Consider the following 27,539-nt stretch of genomic DNA (forward strand, 5'->3'; position numbering starts at 1 on the left):
TGAAATGCCCTGTAATGGTGTCTGTTCCATTCTGACATTTTTCATATGCACTCTCCTCGCATATCCCTCTACGTAATCTAAAGTTCCTCCATTCTTCTCTCAACCCCCACCTCCCACCCCCATTAATATCATCATTCACTTATCAGAGAAAACATTCAGTCTTTGGTTTTTGGAATTGGATTATTTCACTTAGCATGATATTCTCCAAACCCATTCATTTATCTGCAAATGTCATAAGATTCTTCTTCTTCTTTATGGCTGAATAATATTCCATTGTGTATATATACCACAGTTTCTGTATCCATTCATCTGTTGAAGGGCATCTAGGTTGGTTCCACGATTTAGCTATTGTGATTGAGCTGCTATAAACATTGATGTGACTGCATTACTGCAATATGCTAATTTTAAGACCTTTGGGTATAAACCGAAGAGTGGGATAATTGGATCAAAAGGGGGTCCATTCCAAGTTTTCTGAGGATTGTCCACACTGCTTTCCAGAGTGGCTGAACCAATTTACAACTCCACCAGCAATGTGAAAGTTTGCCTTTTCCCCCACATCCATGCTGCCTACAGAGTGAGCGAAAATATTTTCCACACGTACTTCAGATAGAGCCCTAAACTCTAAAATTTATAAAGAAAGTTAAAAAACTTTACACCAAAAATACAAAGAACCCAATCAATAAATGGGTCAAGGAACTGCACAGACACTTTACAGAAGAAGATATACAGGCAATTAATAAGTATATGAAGAAGTGTTCAACGTCTCCAGGAATTAGAGAAATGCAAATTAAAACAAATCTAAGATTTCATCTTAATCCAATTAGAATGGCTATTATCAAGAACACAAACAACAATAGATGCTAGAATTTATTTTAGTGGAAGAATTTTAAAATTATTTACTGTATATTGCCAGTACATAAATCAACTATGGACATTTTGACATACCTTATTCACATAATAGTTCTTAGAGTACATGAATCAATGAATCACAGAAAACAGTTCCAGGAACTTTAACTGATGCATACTTAATCTCCAACTCTCCTCTCTGTCTCTGTCTCTCTCTGTGTGTCTCTCTCAGTGTCTCTGTCTCTCTGTTTTTCTCTCTCTCTCTCTCTCTCTCTCTCTCTCTCTCTCTCTCGTATGTGCCATGCTGGGGATCAAGCTCAAGGCTTCATGCATGCTAGACGAGCACTCTACCACTGAGCCCAACCCTCTCTTTTCTTTAGACTTGAACAGATAACTGGTAAATTGCCTACTTCCTTCTTTCCTCCCTCCCTCTTTCCCTCCATCATTCTCTTTCTTCTTTCCTTTTCTCCTTCTCCTGACTTTGGTCTAATAATACTCCTTAGAAAACTACTGACATTTGTGCAAAGCAAGTAGAAAGGATAGACCCTACCAACGATGGCTTTCACCAGGGTGTACCAGGACTTTGGACAATGCGATGGTTTAGCTGAAGCTGAGATACGTTGGCTTAATGACTAGGTTCGATTGTCTCTATACAACTAATCCAAGCCTAACTGAGATGGAAAAAAGAAGAAACTAGTGTGATATTTCTTCACCATGACTCAAGTCAGCATGTGGAAAGATGATCAGCGCTATGCCTGACACTCACGTGAAAGGAACAGGCAGCCCGCTCGCGTCCAGCACATGGAAAGACTTGCCCGAAGCAGTTCCTGAGAGCAGAGGAGGAAGTACCCATTACTTTTTGGCTAACTTATTTTCACTACTTTAATGTTTGAGCCAAAATATGAATATTTCAGTATTACCTGTGGTAGAGGGAACATGTAACAATTGCTAATCTGGTAAGTAACTTTGGGATATTTTTTGTGCTTATGTTTTATTTTATGCCCTCACTTTTCAGTACTTTATTTTGAAACCTAAGTTAGGCCCTAAAGTTAAAAAAAATATAAATTTATGTTCACATCTACATCAGTCTATCATTTAGCTTATTAGGAGCAAGTTAACAGTAATACAATTACAATGTCTAAGGCTAATGTAAGGTACAAGGAAAACGAACGTTTACTGTAACTAAAGGGTCATCAAATCAAGGTACAGGTAGATGTGTTGCAACTGGGGTGAAGATTCATAATGCCTCGCAATGATGCAACCTGGAACAATCATAAACAGCTGACGATAAAACTAAAATGCTAATGATAGCACAAAGTGTTGCAAGGTCCTGGGAACGCAGCTCAGGTTAGAGCACTTGCCTAGCACACCCAAGGTCCCAGGTTTCATCTCCAGCACCACAGATGAGAAAATAAATGCATATGAACACATGAGTAAATAAATGAGTAAACCACAATTAAGGGCTGGCAGAAGTTCAACCTGTCATGTGCGGAGCCCTGGGTTCAATCCCTTGCACTGCAAAAAATAAGTATTATTATGATAAATAATACCTTTTCCTAAGGACAACAGTACCTTCATATAATCCACTAACAAATCAGTTTCTTTTATTTTAATACTACAAAACTCTTTAGGTCTCCACTGACTTGTTAGAAGTAAAAGAATGTTGTCTTCCTACTGAAGAGGAATAATAATGATTTTCAGAAAACATACCATAAAACTAAGGTAATAAAATTACTACATATAGTATTAATAAAGCAAAGCAATATAAACTGTGAATGGTGGGTTTACTGTCCCAAAAGAAAAGGAATTATGATATCCACATGGACTTACATAAAATTTAAAATGTTTTCCTTGCAGAACTGAATATATACATGAATATATGTGTATATATATATATATATATATATATATATACATATATATATATATATAAACAACTTTGGGGGATATAATTATAAAACTGACTCTGAAAGCATTTTATCTGGTGTCTCACCTGCCATACATCACAAGCTTTATCAGTGAACCAAAAATAAATAACCCAAACCTTCTACAATGGCCGTCACTAGAAAGCTAAACAAAGTCACCATTCATCTTGCTCACAGTCATTTTACCCTTTAGCAGATGTGCTCTTTGAACAAATTTATTGGCCTTATGAATAAAGATTAGCACTCCTCTGTTCAACTCTGTTGGGAAGAACATTATTCTACTGTAAATGGACATAAAATTCAACTAAATGAATGCTTTAAATGTATAAAATATAAAAAGCATATTCTTTGAACTGAGCTATTTAAATACATGTAGTACTGGTTTTCTCACATATATTTAATGAATATTTCATATACATGAACACCCACATCTGTAAATAAGTGTATAAAACAGGGTTGACAATGTACCCTATATATATATATATACACACACACACATATATATATATATATATAAGATTATTGTGTTCCAATTAAAAAATATAAAAGGTGAAATTCAGTTTAATTTTGTTATGCAACCAGTAATTTAATGCAATTCTATCCATAGTTACAAAGATTCTATATCCATCTCAATGTTGTTTGTTGTCATCTTTAATTTTTAATTATCATAGTTTCTAAATATTGACATTTATTTAAACATGTATGACTCATGAAGGTTTATGTGCAGTTTCCCTTTCCCTAATTCGAAGAATGAATCTATATGTTGAATTATATAATTGTTTTCAGTTTTTTAAGCATGCTCTGTGCTCACTTGCAATGTTCTATGTAATGTACTAATATCTAATTTAGCTATGTGTTCATGAGCATTTACTGAGATGTATACATGTGTACATTGTGAAATATACAATACTAAAGCATTAGACGAACATATTTTTATATGTGCAACAGAACTCATTTTATCTGGATGTATGGCACTATTTTTTCAAAAGCATGGGGCCGGGGTTGTGGCTCAGTGGTAGAGCGCTTGCCTTGCACACATGAGGCACTGGGTTCGAGCCCCAACACCACATAAAAATAAATAAACAAAATAAATGTATTGTGTCCATCTACAACTAAAAACATTATTTAAAATGTGTGACCTGGGTATTTTAATGTACATAGTTACCCTCTAAGTGCCACACAGAAAGCTAAGGTAAACATAGTCCTTGACAACCAAGTGTGTGTAATATCCAAGAATCAGAGCTTGACAGAAATTGAAGACTCATTAAATATTCCAGCATCTAAATTAATTTTGGACATCACTTAAAAATTCACATTTAACCTGTCATTCTTCAGCTACTCTTACAGATTGCTTGTAACTCAGAAAACCAGTAGACCTACAATCTCTGTTATTTAATCCACTCTTTTATGTAGATGTTCAATGATGTAATGAAAAAATGAATTCATGTGAGGATATATGTAACATTTTTAATTGAATATGCCTACAAACAATTAAGTATATTTAATACACGGTCACTCAAATATGCTATGCGTGATTATCTGTAAAACACACACGCAAAGTGTTAAAACCTAAGCTTATTATTAAAAATATCAAATACAAACTCTTAATTTATGTATCACACAATATGCAAGCTGTGAATGGATTTTCAGACTCCATTTTTTTCTAGTTTAAAATGTTAAAATGTAGAAACTTTAAAACAAAGAAAATAATCACCAGGTTTCTGAGGCTGTGAAGATTAAAGAAGGTGACAAAAATAAAAAGCATTTGGTCTTGCAACACCCACTTTATCCTCTGACGATGGGTCACTGTGATTTGTTTGCTCCTTCCAGCTGAAAGGACCTGTAGTATATTACGATCTGATGCTCGTGCTCAGGACAGCGAGTTGAACTGAACAGATCCACAGCTACTGCCCCGGCCACGGCAGTGAGATGTCAGAGGAGCCTGCCTGGGATCTGGGAACTGGCAAATGGGAATTCTCTGGGGGTTCTTTTCTCAGTGCCAAGAGGTCTGGGCTGGAGTCGCACAGCAGGACACCACAGCAATAGTTCTAGCACTTTCTGCTGCACTTGTACTCCAGCAAGGGAAATGTTAGCTGACATTTTCCTTGGCTTCCTAGAACAGGTATCAGTTGACCTAAAAAAAAAAAAAAAAAAAATGTAATTTTTATTTTTTTCATTTTGGCAAAACATTACTCAGTCAGGTTTCTTTTGTTGTTGTTGGTTTCAAGCATACTCTGAAAGCATTTTAATGGTATTTATTCCAGGGACCCCAACATTGTTCTAAACAAATAATTTTAATCAGATCTGCTCAGATATTATAATTAGCAACTCTTGCATATATAAATTTATGAATTATTTTTGATGTTCACAGAACCTAAAAAAAGTACAAGAATCTTTAGAGAAATGGAATTAAGTTGAAGCTTGGAGGAGATCACATAAAAATGATCTGGCTCCTGCCTTAGATCTTCCTAAGTTGACCATAAATAAGTCATCTGCAACAGCAGCTCCTAAGACAAACGACAACAGAAGATAATCACACATGATGAAGTGTGTACTTCTCTAAGAGAGATAGTAAATGGATGGCAGCTCATTCTTTGAGAGAGCAGTTTCTGGATACTTAGTAGCAATCCTATCAGCCAGTGATTATTTCTCCTTATCACATCTCTGTATCTTCAGAATTGGAAGAAGAATGAGAGGCTGTAATATGGGTTCCATCTATTGCCACGTGTGAGTCATGCTCTGACTCTGCCAGTATTTCTTCTTTGGAATTGGGGCAGGCATCCAGTGGATAAGCCATGAAGAAAACAATAGTAATTTTCTTAGCTTGGAAGTGAACATAGTCCTTTCCACAGACCGAGAGTGTGACGTTCTTCCCCTGCTCTGGATTCTGACCACCACCTTCTTGGAGGTTTCATCCAACACATTTACCCCATTCACTTTGATGATGATGACGTCCTCATCCTCCAGCTCAACCAGTCAACGGGGCTGCCCTTCTGCACCTCCTTGACAGATAAGCCTGGTGGACATCAAATTACATTTAATTGATAACCATAGCTATTTTCATCTTCAATCAGCCTGTGGAGTTTAGGCTATGACCTGCTACTTCCTCTATAGGATCTGGACTTGAGACCTCCAGAGGAGCAGGGATAGGAGTTGGAGCCTCTTTGACAGAACAGTGAGGCATTTCTTGACTTTAATAGTAGAGAAATGGAGAAAAATGAGTCATTGATATGTTACCTGTCTCTTTGTCTACCACCAACAGTGAAGTCTGATCTCCCCCCTTTCTAATCATTTCCACCACACTGTCGTGTTTAAGGGTTTCCAATAGAATCGCCATTGACTGCAACTACAAGATCCTTCTTCAAGCCAACTGCATCTGCTGGACTTCCAGAATCTATGTCCTTGACAATGTGATCTTTCTGTTCTGGGCTTGCCTTCAAATAGAATCCATAGCTATTGCTTCTGTGTTCTCCATAACACAGGGCTGAGGTGGCAGGCATTTCAAACTGGATGTTTCCCTCTTGAATTGTACCTTCTGTTCACTTTAATGCTTGACAGTTTCTTTGTCCACAAGCAGGAACATGACATGTTTCCTGACTTCACCTTTTCCACCTCTTCCTCGTGGCTGGCTTTCTCCCCACATTCTCTCCATTTACTTCCCAGGTGATCATCAACCACACACCAGCCTTCATAGCCACACCCTGAGGTGTGATATCAGTCCTGTACACTCCCATTTTACCTTGGACAGTTTGCAGAGGGAAGCCATAGTTATTTCCCTCCTTCAGAAGGGAGTAAAGCAGTGGCTGGGTCCAAGTCTCCACTGTTCCACTCAACACAGGGGCCAGTTTCTTACCATTCGAACCCAGCTTCTTCTGGCTTTCACCCAACTCTTTCAAGTCTACCAATTTTTTTATGGCTTTCTCATAGGAATCTCCATCCAGAAGTAATAAAGTCACTGAATTCCCCCTTTTCCTGACCAGATCCACCACCTGCATATGCTCTTCTTTGTTGACAAAGATACTATTGATTCTAAGAACTCTGTCTCCATCCAGAAGACCAACCTTCTCTGCTGGGATGTCCTTCTTAACCACCTGGACCAGGTGGCCATTGGTATCCACCTCAATTTGTAGGAAGAAACCATAGCTTTGCTCTTCTTTTTTGGACAAGTTGACATTCCCAGGAGTTGAAGATGGAGGTGGTTTCTGGTGAAAAATACAAATGGATAAATCCCTGGTTAAAAAAACAAAACAAAACATTTATTTGGAGTAAAACCTTGTTCTCTATCTCCTGTGCTTCAGCTCTTCAAATTCTGTTCTTCCATTTTCCAATGTAGTGACATTTGCTGACAAGGAGGCCATCATCCAGGACTTGCCATTTCCCTGAGAATGATTTTCACTTGAGTTTTGGGTCCATACATTTAACTGGGTACTGGACACAGATGCTTCGATGGCATTAGCTCCAACTAAACTCCTCTTTGTCCCCTGACTTCTCAATCAGACATTTCTCAGTGTATACCTGGAGGTCTTTGGACTTTAGCCTTTTTAATTTCTGTTACTCCAAGAACCAGCACTGAGTTTATTTTCAGTTGAGAAGATTATTGAAAGTTTGGAAGCACATGAAGGTCTTTTCCAAGGTCTTCATGCATCACTTCAATTACCTGTAATTTTTTATCTGTTACTTATTGTATCTGGGGCTAATTTGCATTACTCTACATTTGTCAACATTAAATTGCATTTGCCACATGCCAGCCTACTTAAGTAGCAAATTCAAAGCATATTAGAATATACTAGATGAAATTTGAATATCACTATTTAATAACTTTTTCCTCCTAATCTCAAAATTGAAACACTCCAACAAATTAAGAGGAGAGTAAATGTCTAATTTAGTTAATTATAGAAAAATAAAATATAGGAGTGAAAGAATACACTCTGTAGAAGAATGCTTTGGACTGAACACATTTCCCCAGTTTTGATGGTGCTAGGGATTGAACCCTGATTGAAGAATATTTTATTTTTTAGATTTTTTTTAAGTGAAAAACACTAACTTTTAAAACCTGAAATTGGTACTATCATTCAAAGGTGTAAGGAAAAAGTACAAATGGTTAATATTCACCAATAGCATAAAATAAACTATTTAATAATAAATTGTCAATATCAATAAATTATTACCTTTGAAATTTACTTCAATTACAATGAAGAAAGAAAAATTAATTGATATTATAGAAAAAATGTAACAGGCATTGAGCAAAAGAAATAACATCTGAAAACATAAATCAGGAATCTTTGAGTATAGCTAAAGTTGTAAAGAAATTAATATTTATGGAATGAGATATTGTTAGTTTTGAGAGGAAAATGTGGGATTTTCAAATAATTGGAAAATGTGCTTCTAGCATATTTTGCAGTGTGAATATTTTCAATTACAATTTAAAGCTTTAAAATTTAAAGTATTTATACAAGGATATATTACTGCATTGCTGCAGGAGAAGCTTGTATTGATAGCCTGTTCTTGGAATAAATTCAAGATAATGCATTTAAAAATTAAGATGATCCATAAAAATACGTCATCAGTATAGAAGAATTGATAAATAATCAGAAAATGGAATAAAGTGCATAAACTCAATAGATAAATATTCTAGAGCCTAGTTCTATATTTTGTAGATTATTAAATTTTGATCAGAGGTCAATTCAACACATTATACCAAAACATACATCCTCAAAAGACTTGGAAGCAGTGATTTGAAACAGTATTTTTATATTGACATTCAGAGCAGCATTTTTTACAATTTGCAAAAGAAGCAAACCAACCATTCACTGACATATGAGTGAATAAATTATAGTATATGTCTACATGGATAATTGTTCATGAGAACTTTATCCATTTATTATTCATATTATTATTCAGTCTCAAAAGGAAAGGACTTCTGACACAGGCTACAGCCTGATGAACTTGAAGACATTCTGCTAAGTGAAAAGCTGCTGACCAGAGGTCAAATGCTGTAGATTTCATTTCCTGGGCAGTCACAGTCACACATTTGAAAAGTAGAAGGTCAGGGGCCAGAAGGAGGCATAGAAAATGGTCCGGGGTACAGTTTCAGTGTTGAACAATGAGAGAAGTTGTACAGAGAGATGAGGTAGTGGTTGCATAGTAGATTGAGTAGATGTCCCTGAACTGTACACTTAAAACGACTGAAGAATTATTTTTATTACATGTTTTTTACAACTAATACAACCATTTGGTCAATATTTATACATTTTTATCATTAACTTCATGTTAGCTTAAATGTTTGAAAAGTGTATCATAAAAAAATAAAGGAATTGAATTTTATGATATATGAATTCACATTTTATAATTGCAGTGCAATTCTTAGAAGCACAGAGGAGAATGCTCTATGTAAAATTATTAAAGGCTAATTTAATTCAATTAATTGTGAATATAAAGAAAACTCATGACACAACATTTAACTGGAGAAAAATTTAATAATTGAATGGCCTAGAATGACATTTTACTCTCATTGTTCTTTTCATGTTTGTTGGTGAGAAGAATTTAAATGTGTGGATAAATTTGCCAAAAATACAACATAGTAGCATGTGTATTCTGAAGTTTTTACCTACAGATTTTAACTTATAAGTATTTGACTTTTTGATTAAAAGATATATTTTTTTAAAAAAGAGTATTATTTAAATGTTATTAATTTTGTATTCTGCAATACTTTAGCTTGGATAATTATATTTTAACTTTATGTATCCTTAATACATGTATTAGGATATCACAATATTTAAAACAGCTTGAATTCCTAACTTTAAAACTTTATAAATGTAATATTTATGGCAACAAAGTTAAACTATTCAGCTAAGATTATCCCTGAAGATGCCATGAACAAGCAAAATCCAGGGTCATGAAGATATTACCCCATATTTTCAACTAAAATTTTTGTAGTCGTTGATCCATATTTGGTTAATTTTTATGCAGTATGTATTAGGAATCTTATATCATACTTTTCAATGTGAATGTGCACTTGCTTCAGTTCTATTTTTGAAGAAACAGTTTGGTCTCCATTGAACCGTCCTGGAAACTTGTCAAAAATCAATTGGTCATAGATGCAAAAATTTATTTCTGGACTCTCAATTCTATCCTATTGATCTATAGGTCTTATTGTGCTAGGTCACAGTGTTTTCATCAATTTATCTTTGCAATAAGTTTTAAAATCAGGAAGTGTGATTCTTCCAACTTTTCTATTCACTAATACTTATGCTCTTCAGGCCCACCACAAATCGCTATGAATGAGACAATCAGGTTTTCCATTTTAAGAAAAGGACATTAGGTATTTGATAGGGATTTCTCTGAATCTGTAAATAACTTTAGGTAGTCTTTCCTCTTAATACTATTAAGTCTTCCAATCCAAGAAAGAAAGCAGGATAACTTCATTTATTTATTTTTAGTATCTTTTAATTATCTTTAGAAATGTACTTTTCAGTGCAAAAACTTTTCACCTCCTTGATTATATTTATACTTAAGAGTTTAAATTTATTCTTTCTAGTTCTATTGTAAATAGAAGTTTTATTACTTTTTTCATATTATTTACTGCTGGTTCATGCAAAAAAATATTGTTTTATGTTGACCTTACATTCTGTCACCTTTAGCCATTTGTTAATTATCTCTAGTGAATTTTTTATTTAAATTATTATATTTTAAAGAATTATTTGGACACACACACACATATTATATATATAGAAATAAATTTTCTCTGTTGGAACTTCTAAAATTTTATTGGATACAAGTTGTAAAAATAGACATCGTTGTCTTGTTATTGATCTTAAAGGGAACTCTTTCATTCTTTCATCTTTGAGTATGATGTTAGCTGTGAATTCTTCTTAACTATCCTTTGTCAAGTTGAGGAAATTCCCTTTTATCCTTTCACTTTTATCATAAAAAGATGTTGGCTTTTGTCAGATGTTTTTCTGTGTTAAATGAGGTAATTTTGCCTTGGAAGTTTCTTCCCTGATCATTCTATTAACATGGGTTAGAGACTGATTTGGTGTGCTGAACCACTCTTGAATTCCTGATATAAATTCTTTTTCGTCCTCTTATATAATCCATGTGGTATTAAAGTTTGGATCTGCAATGTCACCCAGAGACTCCTGTGTTGAAGGTCCCTAGTGCAGCAATGTTCAGAGGCTGGGCTTCCCAGAAGTCATTGAATCCTGAGGCTTCTGACCTCATTGGTTCATTAATGCATTAATGAATTATGGGAGGTGGTGGAAACTGAAGGAGGTGAGACTTTTTGTAGAGTTTTGGTCATTGGAGTTGAGGCCTGCAATGGTATATCTTGTCTCGGGTCCTGTGCTCTCTCTGTGCTCCCTGGCTGCCATCCTATTCCATGCACTTTAGCCCCCAATGCTCAGCCCCACCTCAGGCTCATAGTGATGGCACTAGCTGATCACGAACTGAAACCATGAGCCAATCTGATCTTTCCTCCTTCAAGTACATTTTCTCAGGTATTCCTCCCAGCAATCGAATACACATGGGGGAGGATTCAGTGTTGCCCATTGTTGAAGATTTTTACATGTATATTTATAAGGGTTTTTCTTCTGTAGTTTTCTTTTTTCTTTTTTTCTGGTTTTGGCAATAGGGTAGTTCTGGTTTCATAGAATGAGTTAAAATGTGTTCTCTTCTTCTGTCTTTTGGAAGAGTTTTAAGAGGATCATTAATTATTTTAATGTTTGAATATGTTCATCAGTAAAGTCTTTTGGTCCTGGACTTTTCTTGTTCCTTATTACCCATGTAAGGATGCAACACTATCGCCCAGCTCATGAGTGGATCTGCATAATAAAAGGGGGATTGCTCTTGATCAAAAATGTTTCAAGCTGTGAAGTTGGTTACCAACATCATTTATCAAGAGACACTACCTGAGGGTAGACTATAACTGGAATCATGTCCAATGAAGAACTATTGGATTGTGACATCAAAGGAGTCTAAACGTGAGGGTCAATGATGTCTAGGAAAGAAACAAAAGGAAAGACATATAGAAGTGAAGATGCCATCCATGCCCATAATACCTCATCTTGTAAAAGAGGCCTTCAGGTTGCAGGTTGTCCAGTCTCCATTAGACATGCCACCCAGAGCTGTCCCTAGCCCCCCTAGCCTCCTAGAGTTTGTGCAAAGGGCCCATGCATGAAATGTCCTGACAGTTGCAAAGGAGGGGGTTCATAAAAATAGCAGCATGTCCGCTCTAGGAAAGACCTCTACGCTAATGCTACATCCCAGAAGGAATACCAATAACATCCAGAGTGAAATGGAAACTTCTCTCCAGGACACCATCCTGCCGCTGAAAGACTGGTTGAGTATATCACACCTTTCCACTATGGAGGGAAAACTGATTGTACAAATTGACACTCTTAACAGAATTTGCTTGCACTGTATGCACTGTTTTTAGCAGCACCAAAATCAGCTCAAAGAAACCAGTTTATTGATATTTGAATCCTGTGATTATGTCTTCCAACAAAGAGACCTATATCAGAGAGAGTAAATTTCAATGATTGCCAAATGGCCACAACAATTACCATTTCACTGGGATGCACCAAATATGATACATAAAAAATGACTATTGACTGTGGCAGATGGATAACGCCACGACGTTCTAATAAGCTGTGCTCCAGGACTTTAAAAGGAACTGGAAAAGGAAGGTGGAAAGAGTAGCAATACCTCTTACCATCACTCCTATTGAAAAACTGCAAGTGCGTTCTTCCCATCTCTTCACCCTGAAGTTTGCTAAATTGTAGATCTTTGCCGTTGGGTAGGATAGCACCTGCGAAGGGTCTCAGTAAGTGTTCTGATGTAGCTAAGTCATGATTCTCACATAGAAACACGGAGTCTTATGCTGGCAGACCAAGAGGCAAAGGGAAGCATCACCACAGTGGTGTGGAAAATTAGTAATGAACATTCTGTGGAGCTAGGAGGAGAGTCTGGAACTTGGGATATCCTGCAGCAAGCCCTGGGGTCCCTTGCCTAGTGATAATCACAGTATCTGTTCACCAACAGTTAATAAATCTTGGCCCTCTCCTGGGGAAAGATCTGGGTCACCCCAGCAGGAAAACAACCTAGGGCAGCAGAAGATTAACCATGGGTGTGGGAGAACAAGAAGAGGCTTATCCTTTCCCATCTCCTGTCTGGTCCCCACAGCCCCACATCCTCTCCTCTCCTCCCCTCCTGTCCTCTTCTCTTCCTCTCTCTCTCTCTCTCTCTCTCTCTCTCTCTCTCTCTCTCTCTCTCTCTCTCTCACCCCATCTCTGCTTGTCCTTTCTGTTAGTGAGACTAGCACTGATGAGGAACTAGGGAGAGAGGGCCCTTGTGAGTTCTAAGTGGGTTGAGCAGTGCAGGGTGGAGGGGTGGAGAGGAGCTCATGGGTGCCAACACTGCTCTCTTTCCCTGACTGATTCCAGTCCAGCTGTGCTCCACAGACCCTGCCTTCTGCAGGTGTCCCTCTTGAAGCCTGCCTGTGGCTTTTATCTAATACAATTTTGCTGGGTGTGCAGCATGCTGCTTTCTCTGCAATTATGTCCTGGAAGTTCAGGGCCCTTCCTGTGGCTGGAGGAATCCCCTAAAGGACAAAGGATTTATATGTAAATACTTGGGACCTTCTCCAGAGGAGGAGTTTTGTGATGAATTGACCACAGCTCCTCAGAGCTATAGGTGGGATTGAGTCCCACTGTCGTCCGGGATGCCAGCTCTGTGCCACACGCTCTGATTGCAGTCACTGCCTCCAGTCCTTCTCCTCTGTGCCTTTCCTCCCTCTCTCTCTCTCTCTCTCTCTCTCTCTCTCCATCCCTCACTCCCACGCTCCCTCCCTGTCTCTGGCCTGAATTACCTCCCAGAGAAACATCTCACATCCAAGTCCTTCCTTGTACTCGGTTTCTTTCACATTAACCCAAAACTAGTCAAGGTGTGTTCCTGCATTTTTCTCTCCAAAAAATTGTCTCATCCTCTCTTTCACCAGCCGTTTTTTGCAGTTTAAATGACGCATTTTCAAAGAACATTTCCAAGAAGCGGCACCTTAGAATCCTTAGGCAGAGCACTTCAATTTTTCACTTCAAAAAAATGTAACCTAGTTAAAACACTTTTTCTTTCTTTTTTGGCTTTTTCAAATATTTGCTTTCAGATTTTCTTATATTTAAAACCTCTCACATACTTTATCACAGTGCTTGACAAAAGTTGTTAAATAAATGAACCAATGTGAGTAAATGAATACATATTTCATACATTCCTAATATGCTTAGTCTCATGTAGTATTTATAAGAATATACAATGCTTATTTTTACAAGTTTTTAAAAATCTTATTCATGGCTATGTGGTAACCAAAACAAAGAATCTGAGCATCAAGTTCAATAGCTACACTGAATGCTAATATCTAACAAAATGTAAATGTGCTTACTGCATCTTCAATCCCATTCATTGGAAATAGGCAGTGTTCCTGATACTTTAGAATATTTATAGTGCTTAAATAAAAATATATTATGTGAATTTTGTGTAATTATTGCCTTATAATACATTATTTAATGAAAAATGTAGGCATCAAAAATGTCCACATTTTAATCACATATTAGTGATATTCCACTTAGAGTTCATTAGAGTTACTTAATAGCAAAAATAATCAATTCATATTCAAATACTCTTAGTTGTATAAAAATACCTTTTCCTAATTTTTTTTGTCAAATTAGAATTCAAGCTGGTTACATAAACTGTAGTTAATTATCACGTTGGTTCAGTCCTGTTTTTTTCCAAATCACTTCATCCCAGAAAATGTGCAAACATTATTGATTAATTGAAGAAATTTGGGGATTCTTACATTGCACTCCCTCACATTTTTAATTGACTACTTTCTCAGTGAACCCTCCCTACTTTCTCTTCCATACTTTTCTACCATCTACCTCTTGAAAACACAATGGCTTGATTAGATTCTGGATGAATTATTTTAAGCCAGAAGGCCACTTTTTTGTTATTCATTATTTTTCTTTCTAATAATTAAATAAGAAATGATAATAATCTATTACAATTTTGTGAAATTAAGATAATGAGTGGATTCAGCTCACATTGCTCTGGTTTCCTTATTTTAAAACTTCTGGTGAAAATTATATATCATTTTTTCCATAGTATTATCAATCTTTTATTTTCCCAAATATGATTATTAAAAATGGTGATCTGCTATCATAATTTTTTAAAGTAAGGATAATTTTAATGCCAAAATGTGTAAAATCCATAATTTTAGAATAAAGGATTATTCTCCACCCATAGACACAGTACTAACTTGTACCCCCAGGTGGACACATAGATTTTGATGTAGAGAAATGCAGACTCATATCTACATGAACACACACACCTTCGTGTGCACACATACTGTGTCAGGTTACTTTTTTTTTATTTTTCTGAGGTCAGTGAGGACTTTGTCTTTGGCACTTGAAGATGGACTTTACTCATGAACCACTGGCCTACATCAGAGGGAACACAGGAATGAGATTGGCCAGATTATATTGTTTTATTGTGCGTATGCACAAATATGTAACAACAAATCCCATCACTAAGTACAAGTATAATGCACTACGAAAGTATGGGAAAAAAGACAGAAGATCAACCTCTGTAGTGGAATATATGAATAAAAAGATATTCCTAGCTAATCGTTTTTAACTTCATTGATGATCATTAGGCAAACTTGTAGTCCATAATTACTGGGAAAGTGGTGAGTTGTCAATATTCTTATTCCTGTGAAATGATTTAGTAGGAAATATTCTATACAGAAATCTTTCCCTGAACAAGGATACAGCTATCTGAATACCATATATAAAAGCAGACATCATAAATGCCTGATTATTTTACTTATTTATCAGTTCTCAAATAATCAGCTAATGTTTTAATAACTGTTTAAATGAATGAGGAAATTTATAATACACTTTAGGATTATTACAACAAAATCATTGCAATCTGTGGATACACACTTATCTGACTTCAGTGAATCCAATTTCCTTCATTTCTTTGTGCTGCAAATTCACCACCAAAGGAGCAGGAGAGTCACTTTAGATGACTTCCACCTATTAATCTGGGTTTCATTCCCTAGTCTTTTGCTGTGTCAGATGTCCCTGGATCTTTTTGTTGATTGGAGTAGGAGGACTTTGAATGGGTCTTTCTCTAAGGAGCAGCGGTCCCCTTTATGGGGTAAGTGTACTCAGAGACCAGCGTGACCATTGCTGTCTGTGTCCGTTTGCTTTTAAATATACTCAGTAAATAGGGTGAAGCTGTTAATATTTTATGAGGTCACAAATTCCAGTATGAAATGTTTAACTTTTTATCATTATAGGTTTCTGTATAACTTCCTTGATGTTCTATGGGTACCTATTTCCATTTACATAGAAAATCTTGGTGCTGTTATTATTAAAATAACTAATTCTTTTGTTTATGTTCCTATATATAATAATAATTGCAAAGTATTGATATAGTGAATGTATTTGAGAATTTAAGAAATCCTTTCAAATATTTGCCTTTTGGGGGATATTTATTGCTCTTCTATTGACTTACAAGAATTCTACAAGGAAATTTTGGAAATTCCAATGGCTATATAAAAGGTGCTAAGAATTAATACTCATCAAGGAAACTCAAATCAAAACCAGAAGATTTCACCTGACATCTGTTACAATGATTACTATGACGGAAAGATAATAAGAGTTGACAAGATTATGGAGAAACCATAATACTTGTAAACTACTGGGGATGATGCAAATTGGTGTGGTGTTATAAATAATAGTGTATATGTCCCTCAAGAATCTTAAAATAAAATTGCCCTACTATCCAGCAATCACACTAGTGGAGTTTCAATTCCAGAATTCTGAAGACTTACCTATCATGTTCATCATAGCGATATTTAAAACAGCAAAAACAGGAAAAAACCCAGATATCCATCATCACAGGAAAGGATAAGCAGGGTGTGGCATATAAGCACAGGGGAACATCAATAGAGCCTTTAAAACAATAGTCCTTCTGCTAGTGTCATTCACAGACCCAGAAGACAATATTCTAGGAGGTGTCAGTGAATCACAGAAGGGCACATGCTGCAGGATTCCTCTCATCTAAGCTCTCTAATACATGGTTCATGTATTGAAGTAGACAAAAAAATGAATATTAGGGCCCTGTAAGTTGTTCAAAAGTCATAAAGTTACTGTGACACTGATGAACAAGCTTCAGATCCACTATGCGTATCATAGCTTCTATTTTCCACAGTAAGGTATTGTGCACTTAGAAAGTTAGGAGGGTGTAGCTCATGTTAATTGTTCTCACCAAACCATACAAACTAACAAAACCAAAACCAGAGTCACAAGTAAACTTTCTGAGGTGAATGTGGTGATGATAACATGAATATAGACATATGTGAACTTACATATATGTGTTAGTGAAGTGCAGTTTTTTGTATATCATTTATATTTCAGTAAAGATTGGGAGATAATAAAGTCTAAGATGTTCAATAACTCTTTGCATCCTTAGAATCCCAGAGAGAACTGCAAAGAAAATGACATGTTATAAATTCCCTCGAATAAACTACGCTCTCTATATGTTTATGTACTAATTTAATACAAAGTTAGATTAACGTCTTTTAGTTTTGTTTTAAGTGACAGGATATTGACTGATTTTTGAACAATGAAGAGCACTAAACATTATGCTATAGAACTGAAATTACAGTAAATAAGAAACATTTATTAGATTTTCCCTGTAGAAATATGCTGGGATGAAACTGATTTCAAAGATAATGGTCACACTGAGTGGAAGGTAATGTTATTCCATTTTGTACTGCAAGTATTAGTTAACCCAATGTCATAAAAAATACACGGAAAGAACAGGAACAGGAAGCAAAGTGTAAACAGGTCATTTAGAGCATCAAGCGATTAGTACACCAACAGTATACGTAAGGTACGTGACAATACACGCAAGTACATACACACGCTGGTTGCCTGGTAGTCCCCTTTGGGCTGCTATTTGCTGAGGGATATTTCAAATTGCTATGGATGCTACTGAAGTACACCCACAATGACAGGGCCACCTTCTAGGCAAAGACTTGCCTTCTGGGATGTAAATGGTGCAATAATGTCACAGATTCTGGGAGTAGAGAAATCGATCAATATGTTGGCTCCATAGCAGAGGCACCCTGGGATTCCTCTGACAAGTGGTGCGATCTGCCATTTTCTCTCTCGTTCCTCTACAACTCTATTCAAACTTTTCAATAGAAAGCCTGGCCAAATGCCACAGAAGGAGGAAGAGAAAAAGTAAGAAAAAAAATAAAAGTCAAATGTTAAAAAATAAAAGTAACAATGCATGTGAACTCCCTGACCTTGAATAAAAGGGAAAAAATGTACAAAGTGTGCGGCTGAACAAAGCCTTGCTGGAAAAAGGAAGCTTGGCTGCTGCCCAACCGGTCGCTTCACAGATCAGATTTAACTACCGGCACTTTCTCCGTGCGTTCTGCATTTCACTGCGATCCTCGGTCCATAATCAGCTCTCCCAAGCAACCGACAGTGTTCAATCAACTAGATACAGCCAAGAATATTCTGGTAGTCTAAATCATACACTTGGGAAGAAAATGATCAGATTTTCCAAAGAAATTGCAAGGACAACAACTTTCAAAATATTACAATACAAAAGGAAGAAAAATCCTCATTCTCTAAAATTAAATTATCCTTTTTAGACTTCTTCATCTATTATGTTCTTTGTTTTGAAATTTTAATGTGTCTTCCAAATTTAGTGAAATGTGCAAAACAATTTAGAAAAAGCTCATATCAACACTATATTAATATATGTATTCTTGCTATAATAATTATTTCTTTGGATAAATATATGTGAATTCAATCTTTTAAGGAATATGGATTTTTTTTAGATGAGTTACATACAGGGAAAAGCACAGATCTCAAGTATGAAATTCAGCACTTTTTCCCTTTTTCTCTTCCAGGCATTGCCCATGATAAGGAAGCTGTGTTTGACAGCCTTTGCCTGTTTGGGCAGGAGCCCCCAGTCATTCCAGGACCAGAAAGCACCCTTGTGATTGGTTCCTCCATAGGTTAGTTTTCCTGCTTATGAACTGTACATAAGTGGAAGTTTAGTCAGTATTACATGAAGTTCATCCACATTTCTGTGTCAGGATATTCTTCTAAGAAATTGTGAATAGCACCACAAATTTCAGGTCTTCATAGAGTTAATAGAAGCATGATTTTTGTACATTCCATTGAAGAGTTTGGTAAGCTTTGACACTTGAAGACACCCAGGAGACAGTCACCAAACCAAGCTATAAACACACCCATCGCTCTCATCTCACCCTTCTCTGTCGCCTTCCCTGCCCGCCTGAGGAAGCCACCCACCTACTTCCTGTTTTTGTAGGCCGGTTTTCCTGTTCCGTTATTTTACATACAGGAATCATCTTCCATGATTCTTGTATGTCGTCTTGTCAGCATAATTGCATTTAGATTAATCTTTGATGTTTTATTTATTCAGAATTTTTTTTTACTTTTTGTTATTGAGAAGTATTCCAATATATTCTTGTAGTAAATATATGTATCCATTCACCTACTAATACACATTTGCATTGTTTCAATTTTTGGACTGTTGCAAATAAAACCCTCTGAACATGTGTGCACACATTTCTGCATGAGCAAATGCAAGAAATTATCCTAACTAAACATGGAGAAATGGAGGGTTGAGGCATAAGTATGTGAACGATTAATTAATAATAAACTTCCCAACTGTTTTCCAAGTAGCTTTAATTTACCCTTTTCTAACAAATAACATGATAATACTATTCAATGGAATTTTATCATCTATACAATGCCTAGTCTGGGATGTCTGCTTAAATACTTTACCATCTGCAACTGGATTGACATCTTTTTTTTTTTTTTTTTTTTTTAATTATGAGAGCTCTTTTCGTAGTCTGGATTCATGTATTTGTCAGAAGTATGCTTCCTTCTTTCTACGAATGGTCTTTTTTATTTATCAGAAGTGTCCTTCATAAAGAATAGTGCTTTAATTTTTATTAATCCCAATTTTTGAATACATGGTTCCTACCTTTAATTACCTACTTAAGGAATCTTTGACAGTCCCACGAACTTTCTATTTTCATAAAGTACCTACTCAGACTCCATGAAACATGCCACTTTCTATTGTTTGTTCGTTTCTTATTATTGAGTATTGTCAGTTTTGCAGTTGTTCCGAATGTCTGCTTTGTTAGTCAGGTTTTCATTACTGGGACTGAAACATCAGACAATAACAGTTTAAAAGGAGGAAAGAGTCATCTTGCCTTACAGAGTCAGGGATTTCAGACCATGATCTGATAACTCCATGGGTTTAGGTCTCAGGGCAGGAGAACATGGTGGCAGGAGGCTGTGGCAGAGGCGAGCTGTCAGCTCATGGCACTAGGAAGCAGAGAGAGAGGAAAAGGGACAGATACATCATATCCCCAGGGACTCATCCCAGTGATCACCTGCCTCCAGTGTTCCCCTGCCTGCATTTTCCACCACCTCCCCTTGGTCCTTTTTATTATCAACCCATCAAATGGGTTAACCCACTGATGAGATCAGAGCCCCTCAAGATGCAGTCTCCTCCCAAGAGCCCCATCTCTGAATGATGCTGCATTGGAGACCAAACCTTCAACATAAGAACCAACAGGGAGCATTCCAGATACAACACAGAACATCAGTCTTTTATAATTCTCTAACCACATTTTGGATTGTGGCCACGATTCCGTAAACTGCTTTCCTTTTTTCTTTACGCTTTCTTCAGACAGTACGCTGTGAGAATTATAGGACAAACCCTGTTGGTTTCCTGTAATTGGCCCTTGCTAATTCACACTCTGCACTTAGAAGAGGATTCCTGTTTGCTTTCTTCTTTAAGTTCTCCTCCCAGGATCATGGAGTAACTAGTGCAACCCTGGACACAAATGTGTCAAATCCACCATCAGAGGACATATCAAGTGAAAACGGTCCCCTCTCCCCATCCATCTGTGACTGGGGCAGTATGAAGCTCTATAAATAGCCTTCTTTAGATACAGGCTCTCATTCTTGAACTCAGGCTACACAAAGGAAACTGCCTTATATCCTTACCTTAGAGTGCAATCACTTTTGCATTTATTTCACCTTTTTCTACTATGTACCCTTTTAAGACTTCATTTGTGCCTTATTGGAAAAATAGTCTAGAAATAACTGACACAACTCAGGAAAATTCCATGGTTTCTTAGCATGTAAGTTGCAAAGTCCATCATATCTGGACTCCTCTCCTCATTTGTCACATCCTGGGCCCAACCAGGGGTTCCCCTCTCCATTTGGTGTTTCCCCTCTCCATTGTCACATCCTGGGCCCAACCAAGTGTCAGCAACAGGACAGAGAAAGATGTGAGGTTTTCAGAATAGCTTGGCTTAGCAGGATTTTCTGTATTATGTCTCTATATTAAAGACCTAGACACGTAGCACTGTCAGAGCCCGTAGATGATTGAACCCCAAGGATGATTTTGAGTTAATTGGAAAGTGTAGCACCTGGATTGACAGAGTAGCAGTTTATTGTGCATAAACTCAACTGTTGAATGAATTGAGATTTTTCAGAAAACAGTTAATTCATTCAATTCCACTTAAAACAAATGAGAAAAAGCCAATATCCTAAACTTCTTTACTGATTCAGGCAAAAAAAATCTCTGGTTAGGGTCATTAAAATGCTCATGACTTTATCATCTATGCACACGTGCACACACACACACTGGACTTCATTACTTTAATAGAAAACATGATTTGGATTTAGATCTCAAAAGTCTCAAACTTTTAAAGAGTAATACTTCCCATTAGTCATCAGTTGGACATTATTCATAACCCAAAATTTGAACAAATGCACATTTATGATTACTAAGCTTCTTTGGCATCCATACATACCCCAACTAGGTGGTCTGCTTCTGAATATCTCCAGGGCTGCAATCAGATCAGTTTCCAGGCCCAGGGTCTCTCATGAAGGCTCTGCTGAAAGTGATCTGGGATTGCATGTGTGGGTTTTGGTGGAGTTCCTTCCTGAGGGGCCACTAGGCTGAGGGCCATTTTTCCCCTCTAGCTGTAGAACAGAGCATTGCAGTCTCTTGAGATGTGGACCTCCCCCACAAGGCAGCTCTCCTCGTGTCCAGGAGGAAAAGGGTGTACTAGCAGGAAGGAAGACTTAGTCTCCTGCAACTTAGTCACAGGACTGATGTCATCGACTCTTCCTTATTCCATCGTGAAGAGTCTGGGCAGTTTGAGTTCATTTACAGAAATAGGACCCTGACCTGCACCATGCATGTGCTTCCCCAGAAAACCAACCTCCCTTCTCACGACACACACACGAACAAGGCAAGCATTTGAGGTGACACATGTGTTAATTACCTGATATAGCCATTCCACAGTGTGTGCATAGGTCAAAACAACATGCTATGTACCATAGTATATATAATTTTGTTAATTTAAAAATTACAGGAAGCCAATCTCTGGTCCAACCTGCAAGAAACAAGATTCCTGTCTCCACTGACAGTCTTGGAAACTATAAGCTCATTTCTGTCATGATCAGCCCCAAATGGCCAGGACTAGATTAAGAGCTGCCGGATTCCCTTTTGTCCCAACTTGTGACCAACCATGTTCTTCACCCCCAGCAAACCTCACAGGCTGCAGCATTTCTGGGCACTGGGCACCCCCGTGCCAGCACCCAGCCTGAGGCCTCCCGACTTCACTGTGAGTATTCTCAGTGCCTGCCTGCTTTCGAGAGTCTGGCAAAACAGAGGTGATGCTGGCCGATGCCCGGGCACAGCAAGCTCAGAAGGAATGGCCATCGCTTCTCTATGTGTTTTGCTTCACACTACAGGTAGAGGTAGGGGGATCACACAGCTGGGCACAGGAGGACATGGGGCTCAAGAGGCCATCTTGGATATCCCAAGTGCCTAAGCAGACCTTCCAACCACTCACTCTGTCGCAGTTTTGCCTTGGTTCCAGGCCTTCTGGTCTGTGGTGATCATCCAATTCTGTATCTAGAATTTTGAAATGTGACGCAGGTTATTTCACTTGTTATGCTACTCGAGGCCAGTGAATTCCTGATGTGGGCAAGAGATGGAACCTGTGCTACCGCTTGGTAGGCCTGGGCTCCCACGTGCATTTTACTACAAGTCCCCAAACACATCAAACGTGAGCTTGCACAATACGTCTCCTAAAAGTGAGTACTGGTTCCTGTTTCTCTGTGGTTCAAGTAAAGATCTCTTTCAAAATCAGGGGTTTGGGCCTTTAGGCTCGCCTCAAATTTTTCATCCAGATCAAACTTAGAGTCTCACACAAATTACATCAATGAAACTTAAACATACTGTTAAGTTCCCTAAACCGCAAGATGACTAGTTATGAAAGAAGTAGCCTTCACACTAGAAAACTGGATCAGAGTTTGAGTCATTGACTCATCTGGTCCTTTATCACCCTCACCCACATGCGGAGCATCCCTATCCACTGACAGGCTCCTTTTCCACCTTTATTTCCTCCCCAAATTACTTTCGCCATCCTAGCAAATCCCACGCGGTGCCTCTAGTACACAGGCATCTCACTTTGAGAACCAGTGCTCTGGAAGGAAGGGAGATGCTGCCATTCAGCCAACGCGCTCTGCAGGGGCCTTGGAGATCAAGGGGAGAGAAAGGACGGTGGAGGACAGGCAGCACCCAGGCCCCGCAGAATGCTGAGCGAGACAAGGTTGATTGACAGGGGTAGTCATCTGACTTGTGTGAGGCGTGCCCGTGGGCCTCGGAAGGGATCGCAGTAGGGCTTGGTTCGCCTGGCGACGTTAGCCACGTTGTGTCCACCCGAGCCTTTCCTCCACAGAGTCGGCTGCGCAGCCGCGGTTGGGATTGCCCTGGGCATGCTGCCTGACCCTCGCCTCATTCAGAGTCCTCTGAGCCGCTTCTCCCTAGAAGTCTGCAGGGGTCTCTCCACATGGCCAATGTGAAAAAAAAAAGAGGAGCAAAGAAAACAGAACCTGAGACTGGTGCCCCACCGAGCCCAGCTCCCCTGGCTGCTTCCCTGGGCCACCAGTGCAGGTCACCAGGGAAGGAAAGCACCGGCCCTGGTTTGTCGGTGCCCTTGCTGGTCTGTGTGAGCTCCTGGAAAGGTGAAACCATCGGTGGATTCTAAATACTTAGGTTTTATGGGTCTAACTTCAGCTTACACTAAAGAGGGAATATTAGAATAAATAATAAGGAAAGAAATATTGCACAAAACTTTCCAGAAGTATCTCTACTTAATATTATACACTTAAATGTCCCACTACATCATTTTTAATTAACTAAATTAATCTTATTTTATGAAAGAAACAAAATTTAACTGTATTGTTGGCTGTAAGTTGATACTAATTTACTGTAATAGTACGCTTTATAATAAAAATCTTGCATTAATATTTTATACATACACTGATTGCTTTTGAAAAAGTGTGTTTATTTGTTGAAAGGTATGCCAGGTTTTGAGGTTTCAAGAGGTAGTGGTGGATTAGCACCAGTTTCACGACCCTAGATGCTTATGCCCCTTTAAATTCCCAATATATTCCTATTTAGTTACTTGCTCATGATTAATGGATGCTATCATTTTGCCCCTTTTACTTTTTACTTTTTAAATGTTGTTAATTTTCACACATATTTATCATTTCTTCATTATTAATTAGGCTAAATATTTTTTGTATTGTGATTTTGAACATTTCTTTATGAATGATAAGGTCTTCTGGTCATATCTACATTTTCCTCTTGGAGATCTTTTGTCTTTTTAATTAGCATTTAAGAAAAAATTTTAAATGATTCAAGAATATTTTAAACTTTTATTGGACACTAATCTTTCTTTTATTGTTTCCAATTATTTCTGTATTTTTTAATATTCCACTTTGAATGGTTGCAGCAACATAAATTTGTGCATTTAAGTGGTTTATGCAGAAATCTGCCAGACTTACATATCCTGGGAGACACTGGCTCTTCTTCCAGGTGGGAGGCACTCACAACTTGTGGCCTGGGAAGGAGCATTCTGCTTTCCATTTGGAAATTAAGGCAGATTTTTTTTTTCATCCATCTGGCTCATGTGCTGATTTTTCTATTTGCTATGAACTCAATATGGAAAGGAAGGGATTATTTTACTGGATCCAAGAATCCAAACACTTATGTCCATATTTTCTCAGATTTTGATAAGATTTTATAAATATTCAAACAACTCTTAAATGTAAAATCCTTAGAAGAGTAGACTTTTGCTGACAGGATTTCATCTCAATGACAGAAATCAATTAGGAGTTCTCAGAAAATGATGACTGAGAAAAGATAACACACGCAGTAGGTGAAATCTAGAGTCACTCTACTCCCTTTGTAATTCAGTTTTGCAAACACAAAACTGGCATATAGGAGGCGAGGTGCTGAGTTAGCATAATGAGCCAATAGCACCTTCACTTTGTTTGGGATACTCCTGTTTGTATACTCTCCAATTCTGCTAAATTTCTTTTACAATTAGAGCATACATTTGTTCTCTCATGTAACATACCATTGTCATTCTTAATGTAGAAGTATGAAAAATTGTGTGGCAATGTTCTTCTCAAATCAGTCTAATTTGTGCAAACAGTGCAAAGGACATACTTTGACTCACAGGAATTAACATTAAAACTTAATCCCTAAAGTTTATAATAAAATAATAAAGAAAAACAATTTAATTTGCTATCATAGTTTGTATTTGTGTATATGAACAATGAATAGAATTGTGCATAATAATGTCCTAAATTATATAATTGAGGATTTCTGTGTTTATGTATTGAATTGAGAACATATCTAGCAAGACCTGTGATAGAACAGTCAACAGCATGTCAGGAGTAGATGAGTCCTGGATGTATCAGAACCTCGGCATGGCTCTGGTTTGCATTGACCTTGCTCTTTGTTCATAGGTCTCCGTTGGCTTGATTTTGTGCCTTCTGAACTGTGACTCTGCTTGCCTGCAGCTGGGGTGGGCAGCTCAGGTTTGCCCAATGTCCTCACGTTGCTTGGACCAGGAACTCTTCCAGGCCATGTTCTTGTAGCATTAGGAGAACTGCAAGAGGGAAACAAACAGCATGTGTTGAAGTTTACCATCATCTTCACGTTCTGTGTCTGAATGTCACTTTGGTCAGAAAACATCACATCTGAGATTTATTCTTGTGGGAGGTTCTCCAAAGTTACATGACAAGAAACTAAAGAACTGGGAACAACAATATTATCTACCAGTGTAAAATCTGGAATGTTAGGAATTTAGGTGAGTTCATCATAGAATATTTTATTAAAAAAAAGATGAATTTTCTTAATATATTTTACTGGGTTAAAAGATGATAAGTAGTTAAACTAGAAAGGTCCCAGAAAATATCTGGTTCCCAAACTCACTTTCACTTCTTCTATACACCAACTAAGTAAATCTCTACTCATATTTAAAGACATGTTTCTTCCTTAAACTTCAATACATTTGGGAATTTATTGCATATTACTTTCTGACATTTCTTAGGCGTTTTGCAAGATTTGAATGTTACATTTTGCATTTTTCTCTAAAGCTGATGTAAATATTTTAAAGTATTATCTTGATTTTATTTAGTATCCCTTAGCATTCTCTATTTTATCTGAAAATTTCCATTTGCAAGAATCTGAGAGGAACATAAAATTATCTCTTGAAAAAGCCTTAAAATTCCCCTATGGTAAATAAAATTATGTCCGTTCAGTGCTAAAGTTCTTCAGAAACTATATGTATATTTTGTCTTGTTTGTCTCCCAATATGAAATGGTAAGTAATCACATCCACTTCTCCACATTATAGACATTATTTAATGATAACAATCCTTGAAAACAGGGCAAGAGTTCCTGAATTCAAACTCTAGCTATGTGGCTTACTGCATTGCTTAGGTGCCAAAACATTTCTGTCCCATGAAATGCATAAAATGATAATGCTAATGTTTACTTCAAACTGCTTTTGTGGAGATTTTATGAGGTTTCTTATGCAAATACCTGGCACAGAACCCACTTAATTGGTCATTTTAATATTAAATCAAAATTCTCTTTGACATTCAGGAAAAACATGAAAGCTGAAATTTAAAATTACCTTGCTCATATAATTGTATATTTATGCAGTGATTGTTTCACTTGCCTTTTATTGCCAAATATTATAATATATCCCATAGTCAGCTCAGTGCTAAACCCAGTAAAAAAGAGAGCCCTTCACACAGCATAAAAATCACTACATTCAATGTGAACAAAATGTTAATAAAAATTAAGAAACTAGCAAAACCCTATCAAGAACCTGTCAAATTTTTATTCAGTGATATATGTTCATAAAATAATACCCAAGATTAAGCAAGATATTAAATGGTATAGAGGAATTTTCAGTGTATTTCAAGTCTTCAGGGAAATCAGTTACCATTTTGTAGCAAAAGAGAAAAAATTAAAGTCTGAGTGGAAAAAAAAAGACTATTGAAGGGAAAGCATTCAAATCATGTAATTTAGAGGCAAAATCAAAATAAAACAATACATGAAAGTGTATCTGTAATGAATAATAAATGATAATTTGTAAGCATTCTTCAGGCAGTTTACTATGCACATATGTTAATAATACAATTTAACATAAGTAAGAGAATACAACCTATATTTGATTCATGTTCTTCCTTTCAGAAGTTTTATTTCCTTTAATTTTTAAAAATGACATTAATGCTTTACAGTTTTGCATAGTAGCGGGATTCCTTGT

At 37.0% G+C, this 27,539-nt stretch overlaps 1 pseudogene; it reads right to left on the minus strand.

The window, feature by feature from the left end:
• Positions 1-5,427: 5,427 nt before the first annotated feature.
• Positions 5,428-27,539, minus strand: part of LOC124965404 (Na(+)/H(+) exchange regulatory cofactor NHE-RF3-like) — a 65,656-nt pseudogene continuing 43,544 nt past the window's right edge.

This window comes from Sciurus carolinensis, chromosome 15 (assembly GCF_902686445.1).
Source record: "Sciurus carolinensis chromosome 15, mSciCar1.2, whole genome shotgun sequence".
Classification (NCBI taxonomy): Eukaryota; Metazoa; Chordata; class Mammalia; order Rodentia; family Sciuridae; genus Sciurus; species Sciurus carolinensis.